This window comes from Globicephala melas, chromosome 8 (genome assembly GCF_963455315.2).
Source record: "Globicephala melas chromosome 8, mGloMel1.2, whole genome shotgun sequence".
NCBI lineage: Eukaryota > Metazoa > Chordata > Mammalia > Artiodactyla > Delphinidae > Globicephala > Globicephala melas.
Window position 1 is genome coordinate 68,740,066 of NC_083321.1, and position 18,759 is coordinate 68,758,824.

General features: G+C 52.7%; 1 long non-coding RNA gene across 1 annotated transcript in view; it reads right to left on the minus strand.

The window, feature by feature from the left end:
• Positions 1–1,727: 1,727 nt before the first annotated feature.
• The window catches only part of LOC132597767 (uncharacterized), a 69,483-nt gene continuing 52,451 nt past the window's right edge, over positions 1,728–18,759 (minus strand). The window contains exon 3 of the long non-coding RNA XR_009565049.1: positions 1,728–1,804. This is a non-coding gene — a long non-coding RNA (uncharacterized lncRNA). The remainder of the gene's footprint in view (positions 1,805–18,759) is intronic.

Here is an 18,759-nt window from a genome sequence, read left to right on the forward strand (position 1 = left end):
AGGGGGCGGAGCTCTGCATTTCGTGGCTAAGTGGCCATCGTGAGGGCGGGGATGGTGCAGAAGCCCCGCCCCCTCCTTCACCCCAATGAGCCGTCCTGGGGGCAGCAGGCTCCAGGCTTTCTCAGACCAGCAAGCACTAAGGCTCCTCAGAGAACCAAATAAGGGGGAGGAAAACGGAAACCTAAGAGGAACTTGATGCTAGCAGCCTCTGCATTTGATAAATGTTTCAGCGAATCTCTTTCCAGGGCCACAGGCACTGGAGTGAACGTGGGGCAGCACAGGGTCTCCCTCGGAGGCCCGCAGAGCTCCGTCGGCCCTGCCCAGCCCAGCATCCGAGCTTCAGCTGGAGCCCTTCCTTCCAGCAGCTGCTTCGTCTTCTTAGAGACTCACTCCAAGACGCTCCATGCCCCCAGAACACACCTGTGCAATCAGTGAGCGAGTCATGCAGCCACCGAGATTAGACAAGCACTTGTCTCCCCACAGATCTCCCCCTAATCAGCAATGACAGAGGAGCAGATACCCTCAGAGCAGTTACCATGCATCTGACTTCCAAAAGGGGCCCACTCCACCAGCCACCAGGACGGCTAACCATGCCCTAAAATACAATGAAGCAACCCTTCCAGCACAGCCAATTTGCATCCCAAACTCAGCTGGACTGTTGACAATTTGTACCCCTGCAGGAACTGAACCAAGCCTGACCTTTACCTCCAGGACCACGTCTGTGCTGCTGCTGTTCGCTAAAAGCAGTTGTGGTCTCATTCCAATTAGAACTCTTATTTTTGCTGAAACGGACCAATTCATGCATCCTTTCTGGCCCTCTCAAGAGTCTCTCAAACTTAAAATGAGCCAGTCAAAAAACACAATGTTACCGGAAGTGATTCACAGCAGGGAGTGAAGGGGGAGATGGAGAAAGCCCAGAGGACTTTAGGTGAGAGGGACATACTTCCCAGCCAGGGGACCCGCACGGACAGCACCTTCCTGTGCTCCCGGGAGAGCAAGGCCACCTCCTGGCAAAACAAGGTAAACATCCAGTTTAAGGCTATTATCTCCTTTATTCAAAAAATAAATATTTCACTTTTGAGTCGACATATTTCAAATCACATGAAGCACAGAGAAGAAATACAGTCCCTTTGGAAATCATGAACACGTGTAGCAAAGAGTCATGTTCAAAGCAAAGGGGATGGGGTGAGCACTGATTCCAACTGATCCATGACCCAGAGATTCCTCCTCTCACCAGGCGGAGCTACGTATCGATTGTAGGCGAGAAACACACGCGCGCACACACACACACACACACACACACACACACGGCTTTGAAGTCTGAAAGGCACATGAAGTGGACCATAAGGTGTGTGGCACATTCACTGATAAAGCGTTCCCTATTCCCTCCCAAGAAAAGTGGAGAAACTTTAATCAAGTCACAGACCAGAGAAGACGGGGTCCTCTGGCTCAGAGCTCAGCATCATGAAAATCTCTGCGGATGAAAGCCATTCTTCTTCTGCTCTCCCCTCCCGTGCCTCCGCTCTGGGGGGGAGGTCCCTCACTCGGTGATGGCGGGGCGCGTGGCCACGTACACGAACACCACGATCAGCAGCACGACCACAGCCAGCGTGGGCAGCACCACCGTGGTGATCTGCTGCCGGGCCTCCTGCATGGCCTGCTTTCGCTCCTTCTTATCCTTGGACGTCTCCTTCTTGGGCTTCCCCTTGAGCTGCCGCATCTTTCCTAGGGGATGCTAGGAAGGTGCGTCCGGAGAGGGATTTGAAGGAAGGGTCACGCTCCTCCGGTCAAGGTGCAGAATCTCCTGTAGAGAGAACCATGATCAAGAATGAACGGAGTGAAAGGAAAAGGAATCGCAAAGGCAAAGGCAAACGCTAAACCAGGAAGAGTATCTGCAACTTAGCAGCCCAAGGATTAAGGACAGGAGAGGTCTTGTAGCCCCTCTGAGTGGTGGGTGGTAGAGCTAAGCAGGATGCTCCTGGGGCTCTATCACCGTCAGCGCTTCTGCAGGTGTGCTGTGCACAGGTGACCGGCACACTGAGACAGGGCCTCTCAGCTCCAGGGGCAGCTGGCCAGGCGCTGGGCACCAGATGAACAAGACTGCTTTCATGACACGAAGGGACTGGGAAGCACTAACTATGCCGCCTCCTCTCAGCGGCAAGGGGGGCACCCTTCTCCCTTCCAAGGCTCCACCTATTTACTTCACTGTTCTAAATCCTACCATCTCCCCGGCTAACCTCCAGCGCTGAACCGCCGGCAGCCTGCAGATCCCAGGACCGTGGCTCCCTTCCTGCCCGAGCCCAGGGCCTGATCGCAGGCTGCGGCAGCCTCACTGGGGCCGAAGAGAGCCCGGAGGCACCGACTTTTCTGATCTCCATTTGATCCTTTACCCATCCACCCAAACCTTCCTGAGCACCTCCTATGTGCCAGGCTCTGCTCGAGGCGTGGAGGAAGAGGTGGAACACAGAGCCCACGGTCTAGGGGTGCACCCTAGGTTGCGAGCAGAGTCGAGAGCTGGGTCAGACAGACGATAAAGAGAGACCAGCTGAGCCTTCGGTCCAGCCACCCACTCAGCCTAGGATCTCGTAAATTCTGTGCCCCGTGGAGGTGCTCAGGCGGTGAAGCGGTGCTGTCAGGGGCCTGGGGGATGAATCGAAGGCCGTGGGTAACTATAGAGCAACAGCTCCATACGAGTCCGATTCGGAGCTTTACGCAACAGAAACAGACTTTGGCTGATTCAAGTTGAGATGGAGTTTACACAGAGGCCTTTGGCACCTCGTAGGATCCCCAGAAAAGAGGACCTGGCTCAGGAAATGAGCAGGGCAAGGAGCTGTGCAGCCGTCACCTGAGCCCCACTCACACCACGAGCCTGGAGGAGGCCTCAGGCTGTATCATCACCTGGACACTGCCGCTGGAGCAGGGGGCGCCGAGGCCACCACTACTGCCCCTGGAAACCAGACGGAGCTGCTGTCACTGCCTTCAGGACGAATTCTCCAGGGCCCTGGCTTCTGTGTCACCAGGTGCATGTGACCAGCCCAGCTGAGACCCAATATACCCGCAGCCTAGCCTTCCAACCTCTATAAGCAGGGGGAGTGTTTCTAAACACAGTGAAGGAGTGGGGGGGGTTGGCTGCTGGGCAGGGAAATGAAAAAGACAAATGTCCTTCATAAAACACCCTGGGGGACTGGTAGAGAGGCGCCCTCTGAGGCAGACGAGCAGTGTACGCCAATACTCCCTCATAAAACACCCTGGGGGACTGGTAGAGAGGCGCCCTCTGAGGCAGACGAGCAGTGTACGCCAATACTCCTTCATAAAACACCCTGGGGGACTGGTAGAGAGGCGCCCTCTGAGGCAGGCGAGCAGTGTACGCCAATACTCCTTCATAAAACACCCTGGGGGACTGGTAGAGAGGCGCCCTCTGAGGCAGGCGAGCAGTGTACGCCAATACTCCTTCATAAAACACCCTGGGGGACTGGTAGAGAGGCGCCCTCTGAGGCAGGCGAGCAGTGTACGCCAATACTCCTCTAACAGACAGACTTCTGTATCATGATACTGTGCACCCAGTTTTGCCCCAGGACAGTGGGTGGCCTGTCACCACCCTGATGAGGAAGATGACATTTACACCTAAGTGAACATGTCAAGTGGCAGGCAGGACGTGGAATGTGGGTTCCGAGGCGGGAAAAGTCTTGTGCGAATCTCCCTGTCGGTAGAGGGATCCTAATCTCACCACTCCTCTCATCCCCGATTGGACCCCGGAAATTTTTTCCTATTCTCCATAATCAGGTGCAGTTTCTCCTGGTGCAAGAGGGCTGAAATTATTGCCCTGGAATGACATGATGCCAGCCAAAAGCAAATATTAAAGTTCTGGAGAGCCCCATTTAGGCAAATTTACGCCTTCTATCAGGCTTTTGAAAATAGCCACTCTTAACTTCCTTAAGACCTGACAGGTGTAGGAACCCCCAGCTTTACAAATTCTCCTTTTCAAATCTTTCAGAGAACTTGCAGGCAGGCCTGGGTTCAAACTAAGGACATACAACTTCCGGGCTGAACGGCTTTGGGCTTCAGGAGGCCTCGATGTCATCATGTGAACAATGAGGACAATTTCTCTCTCGGAAGGAGTGACTGAGGGTTTGAAAAGAAAACACTCCTCATGGTGCTTGGCCCGCCCACACCTGGCAGGACCGGCCGGCCAGCCGGACGCAGCCGCTTCCTCCCTCCCCACCGCTTGCCCGCTCCGGGGCCCTGGTCAGAGCTCACGGAGCTCACCAGCCTCAGCCGCCCCCCGGGGAGGTGGCGTAATAGCAGTGCCCCGCCCACAGGACCGTGGTGAGGAGGAGACAAGAATCCCGGTAACACGGCACCTGGCACGGAAGGCACCGGATCCACGTGAGCTGACGCTCCCGAAGCCCACCCAACAGACAGCCTGCGGGGAGACGGGCAGGCTCGTTACCCCCGCTCGGAGATGAGGACACCAAGGGGCAAGAGGAAAAACGTCTTGCGCACAGTCAGCTGGTCTGTAAAGAGTATCTAACAGAGCAGTGGATGGCATCCCTTGTCCAAAGCTATGAGCCATGGTCTGTGCTCTCCCTGACACAGCTGCACGAGATTGTCTAAAAAGAGGCCATTGGCAGCACCCTGATTTGTAGCTATTTCCCTGTGGACCTAATGGCCTGTGAAAAGAGGAGGACCCCGCTGTGGCCCGTCGCCCAGCCCCCCACAGGGCCCCTCACAGGACCCCTCACTGGACTCTTCCACAGGACCCTTCACAGGATTCTCCCACAGGACCCTCACAGGGCACGCCCCCCCGCCCCCACAGAGGACTGGCCGCAGGCAGGTAGCCCCAGAGGCCCAGAGTTAACAAGGGCCCCAGCCCCGCCCCTTTGGCTGCTGGCTGCATCCTCCCACAGAGGTGTGGTGGACATACATGGGCAGCAGCCCCCGTGACGACCAGCTCTTGACACCTGTGAGATGCATTCAGAAGTTCTCCAAGGCTTAAAAAAAGGCCTCGTCACTGGGGACAGTGCCGGTCTGGGTCAGGATTTAAAGGACAAACGCGCCAGCCTGAAGTCTGGGGTCTTGGTCAGGCTCCAGTGGGTGGCCTCCCTGATCTCACTCACCTGAGCTGTGGGCCTCAAACCGCAGCCCCGCACTTTCCCTGGGGCTGAAGAGAGAGTGGTGACGATGGAGGGAAAACACCTCTGAGATGACAGCTGAGGCAAGGGAAAAGGGCCCAGCAGGACACAGGCTGGGGAAGAGCCGCAGGCAGAGGGAGCGGAAGGAACCAGAAGGGTGACAGGAGGGGAAGTGCAGAGGGCGCAGAGGCCAGGCCATCCTCAAGCTGGCGGGCCACTGTGAGGAGTCGGGTTTCACTCCGAAAGCAGCACGAGGCCCTGAAGGGCTTCACGCGGGGAGGTGCAAGTTTCAAAAAGCTCCTCTGGCCGGTCTGTGGAGACTGGGGTACAGGGGAATGAAAAGGGAGGCCCTTAGAGCAGGGCAGGGAGGGCCCATGCTGATGGACAGGAGGATGGAGTGGGCTTTTATTTGGGGGGTACCTAATGGCAGATGAGACGTGGCGCGTGAGGGAAAGAGAATAACGGGTGGACCTAAGGTCTGGAGCTTGGGCACCTGGCTGCATGGTGATCCGGCCTTATGAGGTGAAGGGAGAATGGCAGGAAGGAGCGATGGATTTGAGAAAGGACATTAAGTGCTCTGTTCACATCTATCCATGTGTGAGGATGCCTATTAGACATCACCATGGCAATATCAAGGAGGCGGTTGAGGACATGAGTCAAGAGCTCGGTCTGAGCTGAAGATCTATATTTGGAAGTCATCAGCCACGGATGAGGTGAGCTCACCAAGGACAAGGTAGATGGAGATGAGGGCCAGGCCCGAGCCCTGAGCATGTGACAGTCAGAGAACAGGGGGGGAAGGGCAAGCAAAGGAGCCTGTGGAGAAGACGCAAGTGAAGAGAGAACAGAAGTGTGGACCCAGGGACCAAGAGTGAAGAAGAGAGCGCGGCTTCCAAACGCCGCCGAGACAAAGTGAAGGTAAGGCAGTGGCCATTGGATCCGGCGGCTTGGAGAACTGACCAGAGGAACGTCAGTGGAGTGGGCCAATCAGCCTCTATCTCAGACATCTAAACCAAGAAACATGAAGGCACACAAGCTGGAAAATCCTGCAGATGGGGGCCATCCGATGCTACGTGCGGAAGACAACAGAGGAAGCCAAGCTGGGGAGAGGAGACGGGAGGCGAGGGGAGCGCTCTGAGAGCTGGACACTGGGGACTCTGCTCTTACCTTTCCAGCACAGCCCCGGCAAGGCCCAGCTCTATACAGGCTCCTGAGTTGAGTTATGCTGACCTGTTTCTGACTCTTAGGATAGACATCTCTTTGAACTTGAGCTGGCTCCAGTGGGTCTCTGTACCTTCCAGTGAAGGAGCCCCGGCTAAAATGATTACTCCAGTTTTGCAAATGCGGAGTCCAAAGCCTTGCCACTGTCACAGAATTAGGGGTGTCAGAGTCAAAAGTCAAACGCACATCAGCCTGACCCCGAAGCCTGAAGAGTCAGCATCCTCCAGTGCCTTCCCCACGTACCTTCCCAGCCCTTTACCCACTCTGGGGCCACGTCATTGCTCACCAGCCCCTTGCAGAGAGGAAATCAGAGATGAAGCTTGTAAGGTGCAGTCTGGCTCTTTCCCAGCAAGCAGCCCAGGCAGGACAGAGAAGCCACTAGCCGAGTTCCAGCTTCACAACCCGACCACGACTGCCACCTGGCCACCCCCTGCCTCTGGCTCCCCTAACCAAGGGATCGGAAACTTCACAAACACTTGAGTTCCACCGGTGCCCCTCCCCCACCAACAAGCCCATGGCAACTGGTCAGCACTGGAATGTTCCAACCGGTCCCCAGGGTGCGTGGGCAGGTGGGCGGGGGGGGGGCAGAGAGGAAGGGGAAACACATCCTTTCTGACAGAATCATTTTATGATTTTTTGGCTGATCTTTCCAGTCCTTTTTCTATATACATATATATACGTATACTGTGCACACACACGCTTATTAAAATCCTTATGTATACTTCTTCCTACTTAGAAATCATAATGTACATGACAGCCTTAGAACCTATTAGGGAAACAGCCAGGAGCAGAGGTAAGAACGTGGGTTTGAAACCAGGTTTGAGCCTCAGCTCTGCCATGTCTAGTTATACAACCCCGGGCAATGTACTTAATCTCTCATGTCCTGACTTTCCTCCTCTGTAAAATGGGATAAGGAAACCTGCTTTGTAGAGTCATCGGGAGAGAAAGACTGAAGTATTATCTGAGGTATTGATTAACAGGGCAAACCAGATGCTCAGTAAATGGTGCAGAGTAACTCCCTTTCCAGGGAGGTTTTTCCAGTGCAGATGCACGCACGGAGGGAGGTACCAGGGAATGCTGCCCTTTTTCTGGTTTTGAACCATATAACCCCTGGGTGATGGACACCCCCCCCAGTTTCTCTCTCTTCCCTGCTGAAAACCACCGGTTACCAGTCTGCTGCTGGGCAGGTTTTCCCAGCGGCTTGATGGGAGAAGAAGGTTGGCTTGGGCAATTGAGGGACGGTTCAGAATCACAGCGACCACCCCCAGCTCCCGGATCCCAGACAGGCTGATGCTGCACTGCCCAGTATGGCAGCCACTCGTCACATGCGGCTACTAGCGCTGGAAATGTGGCTGTGGGCCAAACTGAGCTGTAGTGTGACATACACACCGGAGTTTGAAGACTCCGTACCAAAAGAGAGAATATAAACTGTCTCATTAAAATCTTCCATACTAATTACGAGAAATGATACCATTTTGGATATACTGGGTTCGATAAAACGTATTATTAAATTAATTTCCCCTGGTTTTTCTTCACTGTCTTAACGTGGGCGACTCAAAAGCTTCAGATTCCATGAGTGGCTCACATGACACTTCAACTGGGCAGTGCTGTGCCTGCCCCATGCAATACGCACCAGGTCCAGCCCCCTGATAAGCTTCCCACATCACAGCCTCAACTCACAGCGGTGAGGACGCCGGGGCCCTCACAGCCCCGCCCTAATGGAGCTCTCCAGCCTCATCATACCTCACATGATCACGGCTACCAACACGCCTGAGTGCCCACCCCACACGCTCACATCCCATGCCCGTGCCCTCCCCCATGCACCAGCATCCTCCTGGTATAGACGCTCATCCTTGGTCACCCCTGTGCCTGGCCTTCAGCACTCCCTCCTCAGTGCCGTCTCGGCACTCGGTTTATGCCTTTATTGCAGCACTGACCGGTGGCCGCCGCCTAACTGGCTGGGCCCCTGATGTCCCCACTGGACTAAGCACTCGTCTGGGAGCAAATGTGTCTTGCTAGGAATAATACTGCCCTGGGCTGGCAGGACGCCTCTCACATAACAGGTGCTCAGCAAGCATCTCTGGATCGAACACCAAAGCTGGAGGACAAGCAGTCATCTTATGTACTAAGCACAGAGTTACAGCAGAAAATTCTACAGGAGAGGAGAAAAGGTTATAGCAGAAGATAATAAACCAGCTAGCTACCACTTAGAAATGCTCATTTCATTCTCAACACAAGATTGGTATTCTCACTCCCATTTTACGTGAAGAAGATGAGATTCAGAAAAGTATGGGGACCTCCCTGATGGTGTAGTGGTTAAGAATCTGCCTGCCAATGCAGGCGACACAGGTTTGATCCCTGCTCTGGAAAGACTCCACACGCCACGGAGCAATGAAGCTCGTGCACCACAACTACTGAGCCTGTGCTCCAGAGCCCGTGAGCCACAACTACTGAGCCCGCATGCCACAACTACTGAAGCCCACATGCCTAGAGCCCGTGCGCCACAACAAGGTACCGCAATGAGAAGCCCGTGCACTGCAACGAAGAGTAGCCCCTGCTCGCCGCAACTAGAGAAAGCCCGCACGCAGCAACAAAGACCCAACACAGCCAAAAATAAATAAATAAAATAAATAAATTTATGAAAAAATAAAAAAAGAAAAGTATGGTGACTTGCCCAAGATCAAAGACCATTAGGAAACCAGCACAGTCTCAACCCTAGTATAAAATCCATAACAATCACTCATTAAATATTGAGTGAATGAATGGACTGAGGATCTGAACTCAGACCTAATTCCAAAGTGCACCCATCCTCTCTGCATGACCCCACAGTGACAGTGCCTCCAGGTCAGCCCACAATTAGGAACAGTAGCTATCACATCCCGAAGGCTCACTACCTGTCAGGCTACCTCACTAAAGCCCTCTACGAACACGCAAACCGCACTGCGCACTACCTGTCAGGCTACCGCACTAAAGCCCTCTACAAACACGCAAACCGCACTGCGGCTTTTATCCCATTTTTCAGACAAGGGAACTGAGGCTCAGAGAAGGGAAGGGCCCAGGTAGTAAGTCAGAGTGCATCTGGGATTCAGACCCAGCTCTGTCTGCCTCCCATCCAACCCAGCTGCCTCCAGGTAGCCGGGCCATCCCATGGAGTCACGGGACACAGGGTCAAGAGTCCACGGCGGGCTCCTGCCCGTCAACTCAGGAGGCTGAGGACATGAGGAGGGAGGGTATGTGAGCAGAAGCACAGGCCCTCCAGGTGCTTGTCTCACTTGGCAGCGGATAAAGCCTGTTCCTTACTTGCTCCGACTCCCAGAAGCTGTCCTGGGCTTAAAGACGCACTGCAGGTTGCTTGAACTCTCATGTGGGCCAGGCTGCTCGGTAGGAAGGCCCCCAGGATGTCCCAGGCTGTTGCAGGGCCGCCCGTTAAGTGGCCGCAGACTGTGTCGGCTGCACCGGCTCCTCCCCACACAGTCAATGCAAGGACAGACACCCGGCCCAGGTGGCGGCCCGCCTGGAGGGCCGCTCCCAGGGATGGAGGCCAGAGACTGCCCGCCCATCCTCCACGCTGTCCACCTTTTCAAAGCCCTGCAGCTCTCCTGTCTCCAGAAAAGGCGGTGTAAGATGCTCACTGAGAAAATGGCTGCGTTTTTCTCCTACTGCAAAATCAGGAACACAAATGAATAAACAACACGTAAGAAGGGTGTATGTGGGGCAGATCTCCACCAGCTCTTCTCTTGGCTGTGTCATTATAAACATGAGGCATCAGGAGGGCTGCACCACTCCATGCTCTACGCCGTGAGCCCAGGGAAGCTGCCCTGAGTTCAGGGAAACCTAAATTGCGTGCCGAGAACAGCAGCTCTGTGGCTCATGGAGTGTGCTCACTTCACTGTACGTCCCTGGGGTTTAGCCGTAATGGGCCGTGATCACCTCACTTCTGTCTGCCGCAGAGACGGGGACAGGGGTTGGGCAGGCTGCCAGGAGAACTGACCGGGATGGGGCTCCCGACACCCGCTAGGCACCGCTCCCGACACCCGCTAGGCACCAGCTGATAACACAAGCGCCTTCCCGGGAACACAGACGTGAGCAGTGACAGCCACGCACGCTGGCTCCAGCGCCCCGCTGCCGACCGGCCTCAGAGGTCGGGGAGCTCCCGACCGGCCGGCCTGTGGGGAGGGTCAGAGCCACAGACGGAAGCTGACAGGCACAAACACGTGTACATACTTCTCTCACCGAGGGTGAAGGAAGAAGAAACTATGTAATTCGGTGGCAGTGTCAGCTACTCCTAAATAAAAACCCGAGAACACAAAAGAACTTTGGGGTGGGTTGCTGAATAACACAGACATAAAGAGCTAGGGTTCTCAGTAAATCGGATAAGTAACATTCCTGCAAAGTGCTTTCCTGTGCAGTATTCATTTCCTCCTCATGGTAACTCTTTACCTTACCTATTATTGTCCTTTTTTCACAAGAAAAATAGCAGACAGCAATTAAGCTCACGTCTGGGTGTTAATCCCCATCCTGGCACTTCTGGGGTCTGTGGCCCTTAGACCTTCAATTACTCTGTCTGTAAAACAGGGATAAAACTACCTAGCGTTTAAATATTTTTTGAGCATCAACTGTATGTCGGGAGACATGCTGGGTAGTTTACAGGGAATGTGGGAGACAGACAACCAACAAATGAACAGAATATGTGTCAGATGATGCTACGTGTTTTAGAGAAAATAAAGGTTGGGGGAAGAGAGGCTGCAAAATTAGAGAAATCAATCAAGGAAGGCTTCATGAGAAAGTGACACCGGACCAGAGGCTCAAAGGAGGTGAGGAAGTGACCTGTGCCAGACGGGGGCCACCGGAGGGCTCTGCTTGTGCTAAGGAAAAGCACTGCTGGACGACTGACTGCAAGGGGCAAGGGCTGAAGCCAGGAGCTCGGTGAGGACATGAGTGAATTATTCAGGAGGTACGTGGTGGCTTGGTCCCAGGGAGGGGCAGATGTAGGGAAAAGTGGTCGGGTACTTTGAGGGGACAGCCAACAAGATTCACCAGCAGATTGGAACTGGAGTGTGAAAACATAAAATGATGAAAGGCTCTATGGCCCAAGGAAGTGCAGGAATGGCGGCACCACGTAGGGGTGTGGGGACAATGGGATGCGTCAAGTCTGAGACGCGATTAGCTGTCCCCAGTGGAGACACTGAGCAGGCAGCTGGATGCATGAGGCTGTGCTTGGGGAGAGAGCTGGGCTGGAGACAGGAGCGTGGCAGCTGTCAGCACTGCAAGCCGCCAGGCTGGGGAGCGAGCGCAGACAGAGAAGGGCCAGTGCGCTCTGAGGTTTCGGACTTGCAGAGTTGAAGAGCAACGAGTAAGAGACTAAAAGGGTATGAAAGGAAGAAAACTGAAAGCGTAAGGTGTCTTGGAAGGCAAGTGCAGAAAGTGTTCCAGGAAGAAGGAGCCGCTCATCAGGCTTGGTCACGTATAGGTAATCGGTGACCTGAGGGGAGAGTTTTGGTGGGGTGGCGAGGTGGGGAGGGGGCCCGGATCTGAGGGGTCGCAGGGAGGGAGGGAGCAGGCTAGAGAACAGAGACCACGAGCCACCAACGCTTCTCAAGGCAGGACCCGGGGGCTGAGTGTCTACACTGCAATCCCAGTCCTGCCGTTTATCAGCCCTGTGACCTCGGGCAAGTTCCCTAATCTTTCCGTGCCTCACATTTCTCATCTGAAAAATGGGGAGAATAATCCCTTAAGGAATTGGTATATGAGAAGAATGCCTGGCCCGTAGTATTTACTATGTAAGTATCGTCATCCATCAGCAACGTCATCCTCATCGTCACTATGAAAATAGGGTCAGAATCAGAAGGGGATATAAGGACAAGAGTTTTGTTCTACTTGTTTGTTTTTTAAGGCACTTATAGAATGTTTGTGTCACAGGGGAAGATGGATCAGGAGAAGGAAGGAAAAAGAAGTGCTGGCGAGCGGCCCAGGGGAGCTGGAGCACCAGCTGGGCTGGCCCCGGATGGGCCCAAGGTGACGGTGGGAGTCTGTGCAAGTTCTCGCAGGGCTATTGCTGGTTCTCGGTGAAATGGGAAGAAGGTCATCAGCTTGGGAGGCAGGAAGAGGGAGGAGATGCTGGAGTCTGAAGAGAGAGAAGCTCTGAAACAGCGGGCAAGCGGGATGGATGCATCGGAGCACGACGGGTGACCACCAGCCAGCAGTCAGAGGCCTCAGAGCTTAGAGCAAGGCGGCTGGGGGCTGGCACCAACGCGCAGGTGCAGGTACAGGGGATGGAGTCGGGGGATGTTAGACTTAACCAGGACAGGATTTTGTCAGGCCACTATGACACAAGGTGAGGGTTACATGAGATTGCAAAAGAAAAGCGCCTGGCCCAGGACCTGGCATCTGAAGCGCTGCCGCTGTTCAGGCTTCAGCGGCCTGTCCAAGGAGCCCCACTCCCTCCACGTGCGCCTCCCTGACCCCCAACACACACAGAGCTCAGGAGCGGAAAACTCTGCAGGAGCCTCAATTCTGTTCGTTCCACTAAGCCAATTCCCTCCCTTTTCTGTTCAAGCTACTGTCACATTTCCCAGGCCTCTCCTGCTGGTCTCAGAGAACAAAGAAGGTCACGCGAGGGCAGACTAGTCCCCGCACGCTTCTTCCAAGAACCAGCGGTGAAGAGGCTCTCCCAGCCTTGGGGAAATATTGGCTTTCCGGGACCTGCCTTGCAATTCCACCAAGCTCTGCAGGTGCGGCTCAACCATCAGTTCCTCCCACTGAAGACGGGTGGGCAAAAAAGCCTTTGATGATCTCGTTATGTAACCCAGACAAGTTAGAGTTAAATTCACAGCGATCAGCAACTTCAAGCACAGTAATTTGTTTTCACTCGTTGACCTGAAGCAAACTCAACCACGGAAAGGACAAAGGAGATGACTAAACAGAAACGAAGTTAAGTGAAATTCCCGTAAGAAGGTACAAAACACTGCTTTGAAACGGTTAAGATGCACAGAAAGAAATACAATTAACAGCACAAACTAAAACCAAAGTTTTATGCCATGGTATGTAAGCTTATTATGTGCAACACACTCAGAAATTTTCTACTTTGTTTCATTTCATTAGAAAAAAATGTCAGTTTAATCCCATGGAAAGTGACTTGCCTTAGAAAAACACTGGATGGAGAAGACCTCAAGGCAGGAAGGGCTGGTAAGTGTTTCAATCCCATTCCCAGGAGAAGTCACCGAAACACCCTGACAGTCTTTCTACCTTGATGAATAATAAGCTCCTAGGAGAATGAAAGGAAGTAATGAACGAGAAAATTTACAAGCTCTTCTAGGTGTGGTCATTCCTTAAATAGCAATTCTTTACCCAAACCTGCAGGTTCTCTCGATTTCATGTGCTATTCAATTAGGTACTTTAAGACAGCAGGTACTAAAAGCAAGAGTCACTAATTTATCTCTTTGTTATTGACAGCTCAACTCTGGCAGCTCAAGACTAAGGTGAGGTTGGGGGGAAATTCATGAAGACATGCACACCAGCCAATTGTATGCACTGTTTTGGATTTTTTTTTCAGGCAGTGCTTCTCTAACTTTTCCATCTCAAATATGGAGAGGGGACATTCATTCCTGGAGGCCAAGTCTGGGGCAAAGCCACTGCAAGAATAAAATTTTAATTGTGTCTTATTTTAAATGTCAAGCGATCATATATAGCATTATCCCCTGCTGTTTACTCGTGACGGGCATGGCACTGTGATAAGAGCCTGCCGTGGCTCTCACTGCGTCCCAGGCTCCCATCTTAGAGGCGAGAAATGGGGTTTTGAGAGGTTATGTAACTTACCCAGGACCACGAAGCAAATAAGTGGTGGGACAGATTCAAACGCACCCAATCTGGTTCCAGAGCCCTGCTTGTAACCACGAAGCTATGTTGAATTCTCCTCCAACAACCAACCATATTTGTTTTAATATTCTTTAAATGTTATTTCCCCCAAACCTTTGGGTAAACAGGACCCCACACACCCCAGGGCTCTGCCTACACGCTGGGGAACGCTCCGGGCATGCAGAGCCACAGGTCCACCAGAACTCCCCTGCCTTCCTCACACTCCTGTGGCCGGGAGCGGGCTCACAGCCCTTCTCTCCCAGACGCGGAGCACCGTCCTCATGTTCTCTTAGGCATGAGCTTCATTAACAACCAACATATCACAAGCACCAGTTGTTTATGGCATTTTCAAAATGAAAAATTCATCCCTAAGCTAAATTACAGCAAGTTAATTACAGCGCCTGGCTGATGGCACACATACTGAGAGACAGTGAGGGACTGGCGGAAGCGTCAAATGCAAACAGCAGCCGCAACTAACATGCGCCCAAGGCTGCACGCCTGGGCCTTCCTCAGATACAGAGACTGGGGCTCACCCCGCCCAGAGGGCCAGCTTCAGAAAGAGACGGGCAAGCTCTCACATCCATTCATTTATTCCACAGACACCTGCTGGGCACCTAAGTGTTGGGGACGAGCCAATCACACAGTCACTCACTCACCAATTCATTCCATCAAACACTTAGCGGGCACCTACCACAGGCCAGGCACTGCTCAACTGCTGTGCATATACAGACGGATGAACTGACTGGTCCATCTCATCAGGTACTGATTCACCTCGATGCGCTAGGCACTGTCCGGGCAGCGGGGATGGAATAATGAACAACACAAAGTTCTGGCTCTGACGGAACGTACATTCCAGGAAAAGGAGGCAGACGAGAGACAAATAAATATGTCGCGTGTCAAGGAGTGAAGTGCTGTGAAGGAAGACAAAGCAGCGTAAGGTGACAGAGAGCGGGGGACGTGCTGTAGTACAGACAGCATTACAAGGGGCTGCATCTCTGATTAGAGAGCAGAGGCCACAAAACAAGGTGGGAGCAAGCCTCGAGCAGAACTAGGGCAGGAGGGCGCCTGAAACGAGTGTGCCTCTGCAGCACCGCGATGCAGGGTCACGGGGGCCTGCGGCTGACAGCCGGTGAGCCAGAGGAGGAGCAGAGGCGAGCAGATCACTCCAAAGAGGACGCTACAGACCCGCTGGCGAAGGCTCCAAGCCCATCATCTGTGCTTCACTGCAGGCCCCGACCGCTGCCAAAATCCAAATACTCTGCAAAAGGCAGGCGGTAAACTGGGCTGCTAGCCAATATTTACCCGGTGGCATGCCAGGTGTTCTCTGGAGTCTCCGAAGGGTCAGCTTGGGGTCGGGGGAGGAGAAGGACCCCATCAGACAACGAACTCGGGCTGCTGAAGTGGGGTCTGCCACTAACAAAGTGATACATATTTGATCTTTAATTTGAAGGCCGCCTTGTTTGCTGAACCTTAAGCCTGTTTACCAACCTGAACGGTTGATGAGGACGGTTTGGGCAAAGGGCACAGAACAAGAGGCCCTGGAGCGCTGAAGACGAAATCGGCTTTGCTGATTCTGCCTGTGGCCCATCTGCAGGCGCCACAGAGACCCCGCTGACCACGGTGAGGCTGCTTCCTAAGGCAGTCCTGGTCTCCTTCACCTCCGCTTCCCCCCGCCGCTCTCACCAGGGCCTGATTATTCTCCTCCTGCCCCGACTCTAGATCCCACCCCCCACCTCCAAGTGAAATCAACGCTGCACCCATACCCAGAGCCCGTCTGTCCTCCCCGCCCTCACCGAGGCCTCACCCCGCACGTCTTCCTGCTTCCAGCCTCCCCATTCCTCAGTGCAGCCGTTACTCCTGTCCCGCTGCACGTGGTACAGAACAAGCCAACGCGCACTTATGCCTGGGGCTTCTTGTCGTGGCCTGCATCACACACTGTCTCTGCTGAGAAAACTTGTCTGATCCCCTTAGTCAAAATTAGGGGCCCTTTCACCTACTTCTACACCTTTAAAATAACCCTTCTTCCGTTCCCCCTTTTCTTTTCAGAGTTCATCATTTCTGTCCACCTCCCCCACCAGGGGTTCAGTAAGTATTTCATGAATGATCTAAGCCTGTTTCTCTTGCTAATGATGCCCAGGCCAGAGGTTTGGGGGTTTTCCTCGATGTCTCCCCTCCCCCCATCCCCTGTATCAAATTGTCCCCCAAGACCTACCAACCCCTCTTCCTAAACATCTCCCAGCACATCCTCCCGCTTCATCCCCACTACCAGTAGGCCCTCGTCTGGTTCATGCGGATTTCTGCAACAGCCTAACCTGTGTTTCCCTGCCTTACCTCGCCGCTTTCTCAAGCCCTAAATAGTACAAACACTTCTAAATCCCTCTAAAATCACTGCCCGTGGATGGGTGTGGGCCCGCCCCACACACTCTCCCCTTCCCAGCAAAACATAAGCAGTGGTTAACTGTGAAGAATCACCGTAGAAGCAAATGCAGGAGAGGTGCACGTCTGCTTCAGGAAAGGGGTATGAATGACTCGTTTAAATCTCACACGTGTTTTAAAGTCCAGTTGTTGGAAACTTGTTAGCCAAAACACATCCCTGGTGTAAATAGGCACCACTTCCCTCTTCAAGGTAAACAACCAACCAAATGGTGCTAAACTAATAATGAGAAAGCCGAGCTAACAGTGATTGACAATTAAACATCTAGATTCCTAGCAATTAAAAACTGTCACAAATTCAAGACGGTGGTGACAGTGCACTCTTAGGGTACTGTTTCCAAATTCTACGGGAAATCCAAGGGCCTGTGTAAGTCCACGCTCCATGGGAGCCTGGAACACACCGCTGCGTGCGTGGCGAGGCAGCCAGACTCCTAGTGGAGGATGAGGCAGTCATCCAGAAACTCCAGCCTGCAGTACAGTCGTCCCTCGGGATCCGCAGGCGGTGGGTTCCAGGACCCCGCCTCCCCCATGTACCCAAGTCCCTTCTATAAAATGGCATAGTATTTGCATATAAGCTACGGCACATCCTCCCATATACTTTAAATCATCTCTAGATTACTTGTAATACCTAATACAATGTAAATGCTATGTGAATAGGCTGGTATGTGGCAAATTCAACTTTTGCTTTTCGGAACTTTCTGGCGTTTTTTTTCCCAAATATTTTCTATCCATGGTTGGTTGAATCCCCCAGTGCAGAACCTGCATGGAGGATGGACTGTAATTTAACATCAATCACTTTTTTTGTGTGTGGTTTTATCTAGATGAAATTTATTCAAGATAACCTTAATCTTGAGATTTATTCTTAAGATTATGTACAACTTTATGAATTATTGAAAGTTCATGAAAATAGAAAAGTTCAGCATTAGCAAACAGTACATAGTATTACGTATTAAATTCTCATTAAATTTAAGTAAGTTGCACTTTGCCATTTATTTTATATTGGAAGTAGTTTTGAAGATGACCCATTGAACCCTATTTAGGAGGTTGAGAACCCTGTGACTGACCTTGGTGGGCTTCCACTTTAGATGCAGGTGGGTTTTGCCTCTTCTGAGGGAGGAAGGCATCTTGTAAGTTAGAGACAGTGGCCATCGCATCATATCCAATCCTTGAAATCGCACCATTACCCTGTTTGTTTGTTTTTTTTCCAGTAACTTTTAATGACATCCCTGTGATTACTAGTAGATAGCCTGCAGTCATGCCTTAAACTTGGGAGTCTGTGGAATTTTGAGTCCCACACCTGTGGGAATTGATGAAAGGACTTGCGTGTCTGAATCAGATCACTGCCATCCAGGAGGGAGCCTCAGAAGTAGAGACCCAGCCTACAGAATCCCTACTGTAAAATCAAACGTCCAGGATCTCCCCAGTGTAAAGTCCCCCGGGAGCATTCCACTGCATGGAACGCGACCTGGAAAATCAGTCACTGCGATCTGCCGAGGAAGTCAAAAGTGAAAGGGCAAAGCATCTCACAAGTTACTTCAACATGATGGCAGCAATGCTGTGGGATCTCCAGCCAGGCCCGGAGCCCAGATCGCACAGTCCCCTCTGTGGGCCATGCTGGGCACATGGGATCCATCCCAGTGCGGGAGGAGGTCACTGACAGCTTTGAGCAAGGGAGTGAGATGATATGACAAGCATTGTTAAAGATGCCCTGGGTCCAACATGGTGAGCAGAATGGAGGGAAAGTGGAAGCAGGGCAACCGTTCAAAGGCCTTTGCAGTGATTCAGGCAAGTGACGATGTCACTGGACTTGGGAGACGGATGTGGAAGGGCAGCCAGAAGAATTCAAGATCTGCTTCAGAAGCACCACTAGGACTTGGTGATTTGGAGGAAGAGAAAGGTGAGAGATAACAGATGACTCCCCAGTTTCTGGCTTGAGAAAGTGAATTAACAGCTGTGCACCTTAATGAAATGGGGGGAAGGGAGGTCTGGAAAGGGTCTGTGATAGGAGAGCAAGAGTTGAAATTGAGGTGCCCATGACCTATCCAAGTTCACTAGCTGCTATCAAAGGTATAAAAGGACCTACAAAGCACAGAGGAGTCGTGTGGAGCGATGGACGCCTGGG